This window comes from Oryx dammah, unplaced genomic scaffold (assembly GCF_014754425.2).
Source record: "Oryx dammah isolate SB20612 unplaced genomic scaffold, SCBI_Odam_1.1 HiC_scaffold_23, whole genome shotgun sequence".
Taxonomy (NCBI): Eukaryota; Metazoa; Chordata; class Mammalia; order Artiodactyla; family Bovidae; genus Oryx; species Oryx dammah.
In genome coordinates this window covers 1,292,551-1,309,553 of record NW_024070207.1, presented here as the reverse complement: position 1 = coordinate 1,309,553, position 17,003 = coordinate 1,292,551, and positions in this window count along the sequence as shown.

The following is a 17,003-nucleotide window of genomic DNA, read 5'->3' as shown; positions in this document are numbered from 1 at the left end:
AATGTCGGGAGAAATATCAATAACCTCAGATATGCAGATGACACCACCCTTATGGCAGAAAGTGAAGAGGAACTAAAAAGCCTCTTGATGAAAGTGAAAGAGGAGAGTGAAAAAGTTGGCTTAAAGCTCAACATTCAGAAAACGAAGATCATGGCATCTGGTCCCATCACTTCATGGCAAATAGACAGGGAAACAGTGGAAACAGTGTCAGACTTCATTTTTTTTGTGATCCAAAATCACTGCAGATGGTGATTGCACCCATGAAATTAAAAGATGCTAACTCCTTGGAAGGAAAATATGACCAATCTAGACAGCATATTAAAAAGCAAAGACATTACTGTGCCAACAAAGGTTCGTCTAGTCAAGAATATGGTTTTTCCCATATTCATGTATGAATGTGTTTGTTGGACTATAAAGAAAGCTGAGAGCAGAATTGATGGCTTTGAACTGTGGTGTTGAAGAAGACTCTTGAGAGTCCTTTGAACTGCAAGGAGATCCAACCAGTCCATCCTAAGGCAGGTCAGTCCTGGGTATTCCTTGGAAGGACTGATGTTAAAGTAACTCCAATACTTTGTCCACCTGATGCGAAGAGCTGACCCATTTGAAAAGTCCCTGATACTGGGAAAGAATGAGGGCCGGAGGAGAAGGGGACAACAGAAGATGAGATGGTTGGAAGGCATTGCCAACTCAAAGGACATGGGTTTGGGTAGACTCTGACAGTTGCTGATGGACAGGGAGGCCTGACCTGCTGCAGTTCATGGGGTCACAAAGAGTCAGACATGACTGAGTGACTGATCTGGACTGAATAAGCAAACAAACATAGCCAAGTGAGTTCTATTAAGAAAAACACAGCATGAAGAGAAAAGTCAGTCTAGGAAAATGAAGATGCAAACAAAATAATCCTATTCAAATATTCTTCATCTTGAAAGACTATGTGCTAGGCTGCAGACCAATGTTTTGTAAACTGCAGGTGGCAACCCACTTGTACTCACTATATCAATTGTGTTCAGCATTCTTTGCTTTTCTAAATAAAAGAAAAATTAATGGAGACCTACTATGAGATAACCCAGATGTTGGGTTATCAAATTTGGATTTTTAAAGTTGCTTTTAAGTTTATTTTTAAGAGCAGTTCACATCAGACTTAAGAGGAAGATAAAAAGATTATCCATGTATCCCCTAGCTTCCACACAAGCTGGTGGTTCACATGGTAAAGAATTTACCTGCAATGTGGGAGAATCAGGTTCTACCCCTGTGTTGGGAAGATCCCCTGGAGAAGGTAATGACAACCCATTCCAGTATTCTTGCTTGGAGAATCCCATAAACAGAGGAGCCTGGCAGGCTACAGTCCATGGGGTCCCAAAGCGCTGGACACGACTGAGCTACTCACACTTTCTTTTTCCACACAAGCATAGCTTCCCCTATTATCAATAGCCCTCACCAGAGTGGTACATTTATTACAATTGATGAACTTATGTTGACACATCCTCATTGCCCAAAGTCCGTGGTTTACACTGGAGTTTATTCTCGGTGTTATACATTCTATGTATTTAGACAAATGTATGCCACATATCCATCATTATAGTATCTTACAGAGTATCCTCACTATTCGTAAAATTCTCTGTGTTCCACCTATTCATTCCTCCATTCCTACAAACAGTCCAACATTCTATTAATGAATTAGAACAGAATAGGGTAAGATAACACAGAAGAGAAAAAAAATACAATACAGTTATTAAGAATGTATTATATTTAGGATGATTCTAATCAGTGACTAATTGTGTGTGCATAAACTAGGTCACTACATAAAATATATTTCCAACTAGGAGTTACAATAAAACATTTAAAATCTTCTCACCTGGCTTATGTTGAATTTAACAAGGTGTTCCCTTGTGAGGAGCTTCTCTGGATAACTAGCCAACTTTCCAAAGGTGATTGACAATTCATTGATGTCTTCCTTTAAAACTGAAATACAAAGCAAGCTAACATGTAGTACAACTAATATATGCTCAGTGAATAAATATGAATAGAAAAGTAAATTGATTTGATTAACATTAGGGCCAGTTTTAAAACCCAAGCTGGACCCCAAGTTTACTGGTCTAAAGCAGTACTCTTTCACTATACTGGAATTTTCAGACTTTATCTTTCTGAGGACTATACCTGCGTGCTCAGTCATGTCTGACTCTTTGCAACCCCATATACTGTAGCCTGCCAGGTTCCTCTGTCCATGGAATTCTCCAGGCAAGAATACTGGAGCGGGTTGCCATTTCCTTCTCCAGGGGATCTTCCCAACTCAGAGGTCGAACCCATGTCCATGCATCTCCTGCATTGGTAGGTGGGTTTTTAACCACTGAGCCACCATGGATGCCCCTTTCTGAGCACTAAAAGGCTCTAAAAATACGTGAGAGTTTGTCATAAGCAGAGAAAGGAGGACAAAAATGTTGTGCCCTAAACATTCTAAACTATTTCAGTCAGAAAGTCTTGTTTATGACTGTATTATATTTTGAGATTTTTAAATCTTAAACTACCTTTTAAACCACTGTAATAAAACCTTGCAGTTTCCCTACATTCTCATGCCCTAATTGGACAGGACTACATCCTTTAGTTAGTGTAGCACCTGTACCACACACTGTTCTCCTGCTGAGTTATACACTTAGAAACTAATAGCCCCAAATGCTCTTCTCATATTACATATTAACTTTTTATTAATAATAGAAATGTAAAGACATCATCTTTAGGTAGATGTGCCAAAGGAAATTTAAGACAGTTTATCTTAAAAGTAGTTTCAGGTGCATATCAAAGACTCAAATTAGTTATTAAGTGCAAAGATGTAACTATGAAATAAATATAAAATATCTTCCTTTTTCAAGTCCACAATAGCTTACTCTCTCTGCTATTGTTAGCCCCCTTCAGACTAGTATAACGTTTTTACTCTTATATTTCTAGCAGGAACACATTCTTTCCTTTAAAACTCTCTTCTTGTGGCACCCTACTCTCCCCATAATACACATTTGACCCTTGATCATTTTACATTTCCTCTAGATTTTCCTCAGCCTCATTGTGTCTTTTCTCAGGGGGCAGTGACTGAAAGGGTCAAATAAATGTGGCCATATCATGGTTTTATAGCATTAAGGATCATGTTTCCATTTTGCTTTTCAACATCCTTTCTGATGCTTCACAGCATTTCACTGATCTTTTTAAACTACACAGTATGCTTCACTTTTGAAGGAACAACAAAGCTACTACAGCAAAATGTCTTGTTCCTATCTAAATTTCCATGGACTTATTGATATAGTTTTGATAAAACAAATAAAACAACTAATTTTCATTCCTCTGATCCAAGAATGGAGAAAGAGTTGTACCCTACGAAATCTTAAAAGATGGGAAAAATCACCACCCAACACTAACTATAAAAAGTAATGAACATCTTACCATACTTTTCCCAGCTGAGAAGATAGCATCAGACTTATGTTTGCTAGTCAAAATTAACTACATATTAACATATATGTATGCATTACATATAAGCAACATATAAAGTAAACACACATTAATGAATTGACTATAATCATGTATATAATATAATCATATATATTCAATAAATGTAATTGAATATTACTGTCTTAAATACATGGATTCCACATAGCTTTATTTGATATTCTAGACCACAGCTCTTATTGTGCATAGCTGAGGATCTCCAAACATTTATTTTTTACATTCACTCATATCAACAAATATATAATATATATATAAAAGTATATAAAATATATACAATACAAACATATTCTATAGAAAATCATAAGGCATATATAAAAAAAGAGGACTTAGAATGAGATAATTCAAAAGTTTATTAAGAATATATTACTATAACAAACTATCATTAATAATTTTGAAAATGGATAAATAAAAAAATTTAATAGTTATACAGTATCCAGAGACTCATCATAAAGACAAGGACACAGAAATATTTAAAGATTTCAAGGAAAAACATATACTATGGGGACACAAATTAGCCCAAGACTGTGAAGTTACACTGAAGATTAATGGGTAATATCTTACTGTAAATCCACTGTAGTAAAACAGTTTTCAATTTTATGCACCTAATAAAATCACTTCATCATATATATATTAATAGTACTAAACTGAATAATAATAAAAATATCATTCATAGTAGGACGTTTTTAACGTACTTCTCTCAGCCTCTCAGTAACTGATAGAATAGGCTAACAAAAATACCAATGAGTACATCAGTTCAGTTCAGTAATTCAGTCATGTCTGACTCTCGGCAACCCCATGGAGTGCAAGTATGCTTGGCTTCCCTGTCCACCAACTCCTGGAGCTTGCTCAAATTCATGTCCATTGAGTCAGTGATGCGATCCAACCATCTCATCCTCTATCCTCCCCTTCTCCTTCTGCATTTAATCTTTTCCAGCATCAGGGTCTTTTCCAGTGAGTCAGTTCTTCAAATCAGGTGGCCAAAGTATTGGAGTTTCAGCTTTATCATCAATCCTTCCAATGAATATTCAGAACTGATTTTCTTTAGGATTGACTGGTTTGATCCCCTTGCAGTCCAAGGGACTCTAAAGAGTCTTCTCCAACACCACAGTTCAAAAGCATCAATTCTTCAGTGTTCGGCTTTCTTTGTGGTCCAACTCTCACATCCATCCATATTGGGGCTTCCCTGATAGCTCAGTGGGTAAAAGAATTCACCTCCAATGCGGGAGACCTGGGTTCGATCCCTGGGTTGGGAAGATCCCCTGGAGAAGGGAAAGGTTACTCACTCCAGTATTCTGGTCTGGAAAATTCCATGGACTGTGTAGTCCATGGGGTCGCAGAGAGTCGGACATGACTGAGTGACGTTCACTTTCGCTCACATCCATACATGACTACCAGAAAAAACATAGCTTTGACTAGACGGACCTTTGTTGACAAAGTAATGTCTCTGATTTGTAATATGCTGTCTAGGTTGGTCATAGTTTTTCTTCCAAGGTGCAAGCATCTTTTAACTTCATGGCTGCAGTCACCATCTGCAGTTATTTTGGAGCCCAAAAAACAATGTTCACCACTGTTTTCATTGTGTCCCCACCTATTTGGCATGAAGTGATGGGAGCAGATGCCATGATCTTAGTTTTTTGAATGTTGAATTTAAACCAGCTTTTTCACTCTCCTCTTTCACTTTCATCAAAAGGCTCTTCAGTTCTTCACTTTCTGCCATAAGGGTGGTGTCATTTGCATATCTGGGGTTATTGATATTTCTCCCAGCAATCTTGATTCCAGCTTTGCTTCATCCAACCCAGCATTTTGCATGATGTATTCTGCATATGGTCTGGTATTCTTATCTCTTTAAAAATTTTCCATAGTTTGTTGTGATCCACACAGTCAAAGGCTTTAGCTTTGACTAATTGATCAGTTGATGAAGCAGAAGTATATATTTTTCTGGAACTTGCCTTGCCTTCTCTGTGATGCAGTGAATGTTGGCAATTTGATATCTGGTTCCTCTGTTTCTTCAAAACCCAGCTTGTACATCTGGAAGTTCTCAGTTCACGTACTGATGAGATCTAGTTAGAAGGATTTTAAGCATAACCTGGGCAGCACGTGAAATGTGTGCAATTTTAGGGTGGTCTGAACATTCTCTGGAATTGCCTTTTTTGGGGAATTGTAAGGAAAACTGACTTTTTCCAGTCCTGTGGACGCTGCTGAGTTTTCCAAATTTGCTGATATTCTGGGATCATCCGTTCATTACCTATAATTTACTAATGGTAAAATCAAAATATTAATCTGTAAATACCTGTTTTTATTTATCCATATATTATGGAAGAGATATTGAATCAAGTTGGACTTGTGAATTTATATGAAGGCTCACACTCCATCACTACCAAAACATATAGACAAAATGTTTATTAGATAAAATAAAATTTACTCATGATCAAACATTACATAATATTTCATGAACCAAGAATGGATCATTTAAATAAGTAATAAATGTTAACTTGAACAAGGGTCTTACTTGGCTCTAAGAATAGGAACAGGTAGAGGTGGCTTTGTTTCTCATTCCAGAAGGGCAATGGCATGCATGGCTATGTCCCAAGATATAGGCCTCAGGATGGCCCCTGACCCCTTCACGGAGCACAGCCTTGTCGTGGTGAAGGGTCTTGCGTAACTCAGTAACTGTATGAGACATGCCATGCAGAGCCTCCAAAGGAGGCTGGGTCAGAGTGAAGAGTTCTGACAACAATGACGTCCACTGGAGGAGGAAATGGTAATCTACTCCAAATGTTGTTTAGCTAATAGTTTCCTAGAGGTGAGAAATATCCCCATGAAACAAGTAAATGCCTGATTGCTAAGTTTTCTGTCCATTTCGAATCATGAATTCTACTCCAGAAAACAGGGTCTTCTCTTATTTTCTTCTGTTCAAAACGAGAGAAAAGACCTTCAAGGGTTGTCCAGGTGCTGACTCAGAAAGGTTGTCTAGGCCTCTAGGTCAGGTACCATAAATATTTGAACTTTTAAATGATTTGTTAAAGCTTTTTCCATTTTAACTATTATCATTGTTATAATACTTGTTCTGCAACTTCAGCAAGCAGCCACTAGTGAAACAGAAGCTCTTCTTTGAAAGATTTGGTAAGTTCCTTATGGCTGACAGCTGAATGAAGTCTGCATATTGGTAAGAATTTGAGTTAAATCAAAGTCAGAATTCAAAATGAAAATGTCTGGAAGTCACTCTATTTGTTTCTTTCTCCTGTCCTTTACCCACTTCCCCTTTGGTGTGACTCTTCAGTAACCTACAGGGCTGCCCAGAGTATGCCATGTCCAGGCCCTTGATGTGTAGTTGTGTAGTAGTCCCTTGAAGTCGTGGCCAGGACTTAGTTTTTGAAGCTATTCCAATGGGTGCATCTGTCATTGATAGGCAGGTCATGAGTAGATAAGGCATCTTGTCTATACAGAAGTGGGGATTTATATAGCTTAAAAGCACAAGTTGATTTCATTCTCAGCAAAGGGTCATACAGTCATAAAAAGTTCATTAATACATGTGTGGTAGTGGAAAATGAAATCCCAATTGAATTTAATAAATGAATGTAATACCCCAAAAAAGCTATATACTATAGAAATACCTTCTTAGGCTCACCATGCTTTCTAGATGTGAGACTTAAAAAATAAAAATGCATATTGAAACAATGTCAAAATATATATTTAAATCATAATATGTATTCCCATACTAAACTCACTTAAATTAGTGCATTTATTTGAGAAAGATTAAGTATCCATTATAAGATTAATAAAATTGAAAAACTTTGTTGAAAAGAGGTTTTTTTTCTTTGTAGTAAATGCTCAATGGAGGAAAAAAACAATCTGGTTCTAAATGCCAGTTTGATGTGAGCTTGTGTCTCTGTGTCCTTGTGTAGTTTGCTAAGAAAAACATCAATGAAACACACCCTTAGGGATGGAAGAATGTAAGATCTGAACTTAATGAAGGTTGACAGTGACTAATATTGATGTCCTTATCACAGATGACAAGAGGGTTAGGCTGCTGCTCTGCCATAATGACCCTGTACTAATTCAAATTTAGGTGGATTTATTGCTCTAGTTGGGATGTGAGAGTTGTACCATAAAGGAGGCTGAACGTCAAACAGTTGATGGTTTTGAATTGTGGTGCTGGAGAAGACTCTTGAGAATCTCTTGGACTGCAAGGATATAAAATCAGTCCATCCTAAAGGAAATTAACCCTGAATATTCATTGGAAGAACTGATGCTGATGTTGATGCTCCAATAATTTGGCCACGTTATTTTAATGGCTGACTCACTGGAAAAGATCTTGGTGCTGCGAAAGATTGAAAGCAAAAGGAGAAGAGGGCAACAGAGGATAAGATGGTTAGATGGCATCACAGATTCAATGGACATGAACTTGGACAAACTCCAGGAGTTGGTGAGGGACAGGGAGGTCTGGTATGCTGCAGTCCATGGGGTTACAAAGAGTTGGACATGACTTAGTGGCTGAAAAACAGCAACATTAGTCTAGTTCCGTGACAGAAGTTTTCAATCTTTTTCCTTTTGGCAAAGCAACTATTATGTTTTTAATTTTTCTAGAAATGATAGTTTTATATAGTTCAATATATATAATTGATAAAACCAGAAAATCTTTGTGTGAAGTGTAGAGGGATGTCCCAAGTCCCACTCACTTGGTTTGCCCACACAACCACCCACTCCATAGAATTTTAGAACTCACAGGAACACAGATGAAAACTACTGCTTTATGATGTTTTCTCAAAATCCATCTCCTTTAAAATTAAAATTAAATTTCACTATTTTAAAATGAAGTTTTAAAAATAATATTTGCTCATTAAAAAAAAGTACAGAAAAATGTTTTAAAAACAAGGGAGGGAAACAGTTATTATCCTGGCACTCAGTGATATAAGCACTATTCATATTTGCTTTATATACATTTCCAGCCTTTACTTTTCAGTGGTAAATCTTATCCTTCCTACCGTGGGAATTTATACTATAACCAGGACAGAGCTTAATGTACTCTGAAGAACATGTGCGTTTCAATCAGATAATTCTGCATTCAAATTTTGGTTTCTAGGACAAGGTACTTAATTTTTATGAGCCTTAATTCTCATGCCCTCACCCTAACATTTAAGTCCATATATAAAACCTCCATCAAAATGTTTCTGTGAGGAGTAAATGAGTGAATATGCAAAGTACCTTGGATAGCTCTGACACAATAATTATTCATATCCAGTCTTGTTCTTTGCCTTTAATAAATAATGTTTCTGCATGAAAACAATTGAACAGTCAGTCAGTCAGTTCAGTCTCTCAGTCGTGTCCGAATCTTTGAGACCCCATGGACTGCAGCATGCCAGGCTTCCATGTCCAACAACAACCAGAGCTTGTTCAAACTCATGTCCATCAAGTTGGTGATGCCATCCAACCATCTCATCCTCTGTCATCACCTGCTCCTCCTGCCTTCAATCTTTGTCAGCATCAGGGTCTTTTCCAATGAATTAGTTCTTCACATCAGGTGGTGAAAGTATTGGAGCTTCAGCTTCAGCATCAGTCCTTCCAGTGAATATTTAGTACCGTGATTTCCCTTAGAATTGACTCTTTTGATCTCCTTAACAATCTAAGGACTCTCAAGAATCTTCTCCAACACTACAGTTCAAAAGCATCAATTCTTCAGTGTTCAGTCTTCATTACAGTCCAACTCTGACATCCATACATGACTACTGGAAAAACCATAGCTTTGACTATACAGACCTTTGTCAGCAAAGTAATGTCTCTGCTTTTTAATATGCTGTCTAGGTTGCTCATAGCTTTTCTTCCAAAGAGCAAGCACTTTTTTTTTTTTTCATGGCTGCAGTCAGCATCTGCAGTGACTTTGGAGCCCAAGAAAATGAAGTCTGTCACTGTTTCCATTGTTTCCCCATCTAGTGTTCATGAAGTGATGGGACTGGATGCCGTAATCTTCATTTTTTGAATGTTGAGTTTTAAGCCAGCTTTTTCACTCTCCTATTTCAGTTTCATCAAGAGGCTCTTTAGTTCCTCTTTGCTTTCTGCCATAAGGCCGACGTCATCTGCATATCTGAGGTTATTGATATTTATCCCGGCAATCTTGATTCCAACTTTGCTTGGGGCATATGCCCTTGTGACTTGATCCATTCCATGCCCCCCTTATCCTCACAGAGGAGTCTTCATGTGGCAGGCACCCTAATGGCTTTTAAGTGTCTGACCCGTGCTCACACAATATTGGTTGGCCTAGTTCTCAGTTGGCAAGAAGACAAAAGAGAGACCCTCACCTGTTCGGGCAGCAGCTACTGGGGCACAGTGAGTAGTAGGGCCTTTGGAACACACCAGAGGGTAACCATGGACAGAGTTCCTCAGTTGCTTCCACAACACTTGCCTGTTGGTAAAGAACTCCTTTGAAAAAGAAGTGAGGAGGTGAGGGAAGAGATCACAAGTTCCCCCTACAGGCCACCAAAAATGTCATGGTCTTGGTGCGGGTTGGAAAAGTGTTTCCAGACATGAGGTGGAATGAGAGGAGAATAACGTTTATTAGAGTGGGAGACACTGTTACAACAGTGGGCCAGCTCAAGGGAGAACTGACACTGAACAGGAGCCCTTAGTCCACTTTTATACCCAGGGTAGAAGGAATTGGATAGGGGGTCTTGTAGGTCCTTTGCTGATTGGATGAGGCATGGATACTGGGTGGGTAAGAATAAGGCAAATACCTTCTCCCTGTGTGGGGTAGGAGGGGAAACAGGCTATATACTGCTCAGGAGGACCTGAAATCCATTAATAGTTACAACATGGGGGTGGAAGTATGATAAGAGTCTGGTTTTTCTGTTCCTATATTCCAAGACCCTCCTTGCTTATATCTGCTCTTTAGTCCTTGGGTCACCACAGCTGAGATTTCTTGTGATGGTGCCATTTGATAACATTGTATCCAAGTAAGGTGAAAGAACATAGTGGTAGCTGTATTATGCAAAATGTAGGAACTGTAACTATAAGAGAGCTGCAAACTTAACTGTCAATAGTTAATAATAAATCTTACCAGTTTAAGGGAAAAATTGGAAGCTGGGTGCTATATTCTCTCTTGCTGGCCTCTCATTTTATCACATTTGTTGGTTATAGAGTCCAAGCTCACTCTGCTCACTGCACAGAAAGGCAATAAATCAGAGACAACATGTTGAGACAGGTAATACAACTTTATTCAGAAAGCTGGCAGCCTGAGAACATGACAGACTAATGCTTCAAAATAACTGTTCTATTGGTGTCTGGACGCCAGTATCTTTTATAGAACACAGAAGGGAAGAGGTGAGGAAGTAAAGTAAAAAAGACCATTAATCTGATAAATATCTCCTGGAATGTCCAGCCTCAGGGAGGGAGTGTGTTAATTTCTTCCTTCCTGTAGGCATCCACAGGTGGACAGGGTTTAACATTTGCTTTAACATTCAGGAAAAGGGGCAAGGTTCCACAAGACAGTCCACTATGTATAGGTGTGTACTCTGTATCGTTGTAGTGAATAAAAGCAATGGGAGCAAAGGCTAAATAAAAGAAACAGATCTAACACAGAGTCAGATTTTGTTCTTCCCTGTAACATGTCCTTGCCTATTAATTTTTGGCCAACTACTGGGAAGCTGTGCATTTTATATTCATTTTGTTTAATAGTAATAACAAGCAAGAAAAGTTATGACCAACCTAGATAGCATATTCAAAAGCAGAGGCATTACTGTGTCTACTAAGGTCCGTCTAGTCAAGGCTATGGTTTTTCCTGTGGTCATGTATCGATGTGAGAGTTGGACTGTGAAGAAGGCTGAGCACCGAAGAATTGATGCTTTTGAACTGTGGTGTTGGAGAAGATTCTTGAGATTGCAAGGAGATCCAACCAGGACTGATCTAAAGGAGATTGACAGACAGTAAACAATAAAGAGATTACTCTCTAGTAAAATGTCAAATGGTAATGAGTGCTATAAATAAAAGTAAAACAGAGCAAAAGGGTAAAGAGTGATAAGGTGGTGCTGAATATTTTACTGTGGTCAGGGATGGCTTTATTGAAAAGACTACATCTGAGGAAATTATAACATTATGTACAAGTTCAATTAACTTCACCAAACTAGCCACAGTCATAGATATATAAAGCAGAAATTGTGTCAAAAAAACACAAGGAAAAATCAAAGAATTTACTATTAGAAATGCAACAATCAAAGCTTTTGTTATTATTTCAAAGGATTTAGAGCATTGGTTCTCAGTTGGATGCACATTTGAATCGTCTGGGGAGCTTTAAAATTTACCGATGCCTGGGTCTCACCCCTAGAAATTGATTTCATTGAACTGGGGAACAGCCTGTGAATGAAAGTTTTTAAAAGCTCCCTAGTTGATTATAATCTACAGCTAAGGTTGAGAACCATTGAATTATAAAAGATTCAAGAAACTATACCTAAAATTGATATCTTTAACTTTAATTGCTTGTCCCTATTCCTATCCACTTTCTTGTGAAGATACTAATCATAAGTGGACAAAATGTATGCAAAGTCTGTACAAGGATATAAAAATGCTTATTTTGAAAAATTAACTATTAGCTACATTATAAACTTTCTTTTTCCAACACAAGAGCAATAATATTGAATCAGATTCTAACACTGAAGAATTCTTCTACATGTCTAGAATATGCTAAATGATGTCTGTCTCGTTTTATTCAGATCCAAAATATCAAAGCTTCCCAGGTGGTGCTAGTGGTAAAGAACCTGCCTGCCAATGCAGGAGGCATAACAGATGTGGGTTCAATCCCTGGGTTGGGAAGATCCCCTGGAGGAGGGCACAGCTAACCCTTCCAGCATTCTTGAATACTGGAGAATCCCATGAACAGAGAAGCTGGCGGACAACAGTACATAGGGTTACAAAGGGTTAGATACACCTGAATCAAATTAGCACACATGCAAATGTTCAAGACAATCATCTTGTCCATCTTTACATTATCATTGTTCTTCATCTTGAGCTTAGCCCAGGGGTTTTAAGGACTTCATATTCATTTGGATATTTGAAACTTTTTATACCAATCTAAAATCAAATCAGTCTATAGTCACAAAAAAATAGCTTTTTTTTTCCTCCAAGAGAAATAATGAAGTTATTCTTATTGACCCAAGATAAAAACTCTAGAGTCCAGATGGCCAAAGCATCATTTCAGAGAAGTCATCTGCCACACTTAGAGCATGTGCACTTTTCAAAATCAGTATTCACATGCTTGAAAAAAAGTGACTTGAAGAGAGGAAGCACCTGGTTGAAACTTGCATCATCATTAGCTCTAACTTTCTGAGTAATCATCTCAATCAGGCATAGGATAGAAACTAAATTAACTCTAATATTCCAGTGGTTGGAATTAAAAGATAGATAATAGCTGTTTTTTCTATAGTCTTAAACAAAGAGACTTATTGAAAGCTTTTTGATATTTCAGAAACACGCCCAGGTTATACTTCAAACTAAATAAATGAGACAATCTTTTATTAACATCTCTATTCAACTAAATATTTGCTACCAAGAAAAAAAACATAAAACTATATTTTAAGATGTACTATGACTATAGTACATCTTAAAGGATGTACATCTTAAAGGATGTTTTTAAGAAAGATCATATGTTTGTTAGCCATCTGTATGTCTTCTTTGGAGAAATGCATATTTAGTTCTTTGGCCCATTTTTTTTATTGGGTCGTTTATTTTTTCTGGAGTTGAGCTGCAAAAGTTGATTGTATATTTTTGGGATTAGTTGTTTGTCAGTTGCTTCATTTGCTATTGTTTTCTCCCATTCAGAAGGCTGTCTTTTCACCTTACTTATAGTTTCCTTTGTTGTGCAGAAGCTTTTAATTTTAATTAGATCCCATTTGTTTATTTTTGCTTTTATTTACAGAATTCTGGGAGGTGGATCATAGAGGAGCCTGCTGTGATTTATGTCAGAGAGTGTTTTGCCTATGTTCTCCTCTAGGAGTTTTATAGTTTCTGTTCTTACATTTAGATCTTTAATCCATTTTGAGTTTATTTTTGTGTGTGGTGTTAGAAAGTGATCTAGTTTCATTCTTTTACAAGTGGTTGACCAGCTTTCCCAGCACCACTTGTTAAAGAGATTGTCTTTACTCCATTGTATATTCTTGCCTCCTTTGAGAAGATAAGGCGTCCTTAGGTGTGTGGATTTATCTCTGGGCTTTCTATTTTGTTCCATTGATCTATATTTCTGTCTTTGTACCAGTACCATACTGTCTTAATGACTATGGCTTTGTAGTAGAGCCTGAAGTCAGGCAGGTTGATTCCTCCAGTTCCATTCTTCTTTCTCAAGATTGCTTTGGCTATTTGAGGTTTTTTGTATTTCCATACAAATCTTGAAATTATTTTTTGTAGTTCTGTGAAAAATATCGCTGGTAGCTTGATAGGGATTGCATTGAATCTGTAGATTGCTTTGGGTAGTATACTCATTTTCAATATATTGATTCTTCTGATCCATGAACACCAGTTAGAATGGCTGCGATCTAAAAGTCTACAAGTAATAAATGCTGAAGAGGATGTGGAGAAAAAGGAACCCTCTTACACTGTTGGTGGGAATGCAAACTAGTACAGCCACTATGGAAAACAGTATGGAGATTCCTTTAAAAATTGCAAATAAAACTGCCTTATGACCCAGCAATCCCACTGCTGGGCACACACACCGAGGAAACCAGAATTGAAAGAGACACGTGTACCCCAATATTCATTGCAGCACTGTTTATAATAGCCAGGACATGGAAACAACCTAGATGTCCATCAGCAGATGAATGGATAAGAAAGCTGTGGTACATATACACAATGGAGTATTAGCCATTAAAAATAATAAATTTGAATCTGTTCTAATGAGATGGATGAAACTGGAGCCGATTATACAGAGTGAAGTAAGCCAGAAAGAAAAACACCAATACAGTATACTGACACATATATATGGAATTTAGAAAGATGGTAATGATGACCCTGTATGTGAGACAGCAAAAGAGACAGAGATGTATAGAACATACTTTTGGACTCTGAGGGAGAGGGAGAGGGTGGGATGATATGGGAGAATGGCATTGAAACATGTATACTATCATGCAAGAAACGAAGTGCCAGTCTATGTTTGATACAGGATACAGGATGCTTGGGGCTGGTGCATGTGGATGATCCAGAGAGATGATATGGGGTGGGAGGTGGAAGAGGGATTCAGGATTGGGAGCTCCTATACACCCGTGGTGGATTCATGTCAATGAATGGCAAAACCAATACAGTAAAGTAAAATAAAGTAAAAATAAAATAAAAAAAAGAAAATACCAAAAGAAAAAAAATAAATAAAATAAATAGCAGCATTATTAGGAGGAGATAGAAATTGTAAATCACCTCTGCCATTTTACAGTTATTGGAGTATACACAATATCCATACATGTAAAAAAGAAAAGGATACTACAAAAGTATTAATGCACAGGGTCAGGATTAAAGGTAGCAACCTCTCATGATTGAAAAAGAAAAAAAAAAAAAGAAAGATCATATGATTATTTTGAATAAAAAGAAAAATTTATCTCTACAAATGTGCTTTGATGTCAAAAGAAGTGAAGTTTAAAATATAAACATATAATAATTTCCAATAGTACCCATCAGGATCTTTAAAATGCCATATATAGACTATACTTATTTTTAAACCAATTAATAACCTTTCTTTTTCAACTAGTCAATTAAAAGGAAGTCTTTTTTTTTTTTTTGCCTTTAAAGGGTATTTTGAACTTAGTGAACTAAGGAACTAAGGAACTTAGTCCACTTGAAGGAACTTAACTTAAGTGAACTTAGTTCACTTAACTTAAAGGAACTAAGAAGTTCCTTTGCTATTCTGGCTGCATTTCTCTCCTAGTGTGCACCAAGACATTTTGCAGCTTAGAAACTGAATTCTCCAGCTTGTTTCTTCCTATCTCTTGACCTGTTATCTAATGTTATCCAAATTCATTTTCTATGACATATATTCAGAATGTGAGCTAAAACTGTAACCATGTTGCAACCAAAATATAATACTTTAATTTTTTTTTCTTCTATTACCTCATAGTGTGGAGAAGGCAATGGCAACCCACTCCAGTACTCTTGCCTGGAGAATCCTATGGACAGAGGAATCTGATGGGCTGCAGTCCATGGGGTCGAAAAGAGTCAGACACGACTGAGCGACTTCACTTTCATGCATTGGAGAAGGAAATGGCAACCCACTCCAGTGTTCTTGCCTGGAGAACTCCAGGTACAGTGGACCCTGATGGGCTGCCGTCTATGGGGTTGCACAGAGTCGGACACAACTGAAGCGACTTAGCAGCAGCAGCAGCAGCAGCAGCAGCAGCATTACTTCACAGTGACAGCAGCATTTGAAAAAAATATATATAGAAATTATTGATTACCCACTCATGTTATTTTTATTTTATGTGTAAGGAAGCTAAGACTCAGAAATATATCTTGTTCGAGGTCACACAGTAAGTATTGGGAATCATATACCAATCCCAGATCATTCTGATTCCAAAGCCCAAATTCATGCTTCTGTACCACATTTTCTTTGGATCAATTTTTAACATCACTGGTAGGACTGGATGGAGTGGGAGGGAAGATGTGGGGACATAAACACATATGACCTTCAGAATTATAAAACTGATTCTAATTTTACTCCCCACAATTCTGTTTTGTCCACGAAGATGTTAAAGTGTGCTGTAAGAGACTACTTCTTTTTCTCTCTTTTGAATTACAATTTTGTCTACTGCATCTTTTAGAATACAAATCTTTAATCTTTTAGTCTTTTTTTCAGTATTGCTTAAACAAATTTCAGTTCAGTTCAGTCACTCAGTCGTGTCCGACTCTTTGTGACCCCATGAATCGCAGCACACCAGGCCTCCCTGTCCATCATCAGCTCCTGGAGTTCACTCAAATTCATGTCCATTGGGTCAGTGATGCCATCCAGCCATCTCATCCTCTGTCATCCCCATCTCCTCCTGCCCCCAATCCCTCCCAGCATCAGAGTCTTTTCCAATGAGTCAACTCTTTACATGAGGTAGCCAAAGTACTGGAGTTTCAGCATTAGCATAATTCCTTCCGAAGAACACCCAGGACTCATCTCATTTAGAATGGACTAGTTGGATCTCCCTGCAGTCCAAGGGACTCTCAAGAGTCTTCTCCAACACCACAGTTCAAAAGCATCAATTCTTTGGTGCTCAGCTTTCCTCACAGTCCAACTCTCACATCCATATATGACCACTGCAAAAACCATACCCTTGACTAGATGGACCTTTGTTGGCAAAGTAATGTCTCTGATTTTGAATATGCTAGCTAGGTTGGTCATAACTTTCCTTCCAAGGAGTAAGCATCTTTTAATTTCATGGCTGCAATCACCATCGGCAATGATTTTGGAGCCCCCCAGAAATAAAGTCTGACTCTGTTTCCACTGTTTCCCCATCTATTTGCCATGAAGTGATGGGACCGGATGCCATGATCTTCATTTTCTGAAT